The following is a 1,551-nucleotide window of genomic DNA, read 5'->3' on the forward strand; positions in this document are numbered from 1 at the left end:
GGTGGTGGTGGTGATGGTGATGGTGGTGGTGGCGGCAGAAAGGCGGATGGCGACATCACTTCAGATTTGCCTGACGCCAGAATACTGCGGTGCCACACCCTTTCCTTTCATCCTATAAACCTCCTCCTCCTCCTCCTCCTCCTCCTCCTCCTCCTCCTCCTCCTCCTCCTCCTCCTCCTCCTCCTCCGCAGCCTCCACGGTCGTCCTCCACCCTCCAGAGACTCGCATTAAGTTTATATGACCTTGGCTTCTCTTCCCAGCCTCGGTGACGCAAAAGTAAGGATATTTTTTTTCAAAATTTCATGTTTTATTTTTTCAAGGACACTCTGAGATACGATTCTGTGAGGTTAGTTCTAAATTCTTCTTTGCATCATTTGAGAAAGTTATACTGGCTGATTTTCCATACTTACCCACGTCCATACCTACGTATATACATACATACACACATACATAATATATTCACGTATTTTTTGTGTAAGAGAGGAGAACTGGCCAAGGATGATAAAAATATAAAGAAAAAAAGGCCCACTCAGTTGCCATTCTCCTTACCGAGCCGATAGAATTAGCTAAACACAGGGACAAATATCATGCGTGTATTTATCCATCCATTCTTTCACACATACACATTCGTCTACAAACAGAACGACGGACAGATACAGAGGCAAACAGACAGACAGGTAGCAAGGTGGGCAAAGAGAATGACTACAAAATAGATTAATATACATATAGACAGATAGATAGACAGGTAGACGGATAAACAGACAAGTACAACAAACAAATCAAGTACAACACACGGATGACAAGATATAAAAACAAGGAGATATACAAATAGACACAAACAGAAAGACTTATAAACGAAACTATGAAGAGACACACAGACAGACAGACAAACAAAAATGCATAGAGACAGATAGACAGACAAACAGACAGACAGGAAACACACTGGGCGGCAGGAGAGGGAGTGAGAGAGAAAATAATACTAACAAGAATAATATTTTAAAATTCATTGCCGCGTGTGATATATTTCATTCATAAATCATTCAAAACTGCGCACATCCACCGAATAACGGAAGTGAGCCTCATGTGCGACAATATCAACAACAACAACAACAACAACAACAACAACAACAGCAACAACGAAAGTCAACTAAAGCATAGAAACATTCGTATATTTACAGCAGAAACACGTCATTTAAACAACAACACCACAAGCATCAACAAAATATGAGTTGAAGAAGAAAAAAAGATAGGAGGGAAGAAAATGGAAGGAAGGAAGGAAAAAAATCCTGTTTATAATACTGCTCCTTGAATAAGTAAATAAACAAATAAATAGCAATAATCTAATCAATAAATGCAAGAGACGAATTAATTGAAAACCGTTTGCTTATTTAGTTTCAGGAATGCCTCAATATTCATCTATTAACCTCTTCAGTACCATGACACTTTTTCTATTTTCATATTCATTCTGGTTACACAGCTTCAGAAAATTATGTGGGGGTTAAAATAGCGAAGACTGTGGCCATTAATCTTCCGACCTCAATAGACACTTCC

This window comes from Portunus trituberculatus, chromosome 19 (assembly GCF_017591435.1).
Source record: "Portunus trituberculatus isolate SZX2019 chromosome 19, ASM1759143v1, whole genome shotgun sequence".
Lineage (NCBI taxonomy): Eukaryota > Metazoa > Arthropoda > Malacostraca > Decapoda > Portunidae > Portunus > Portunus trituberculatus.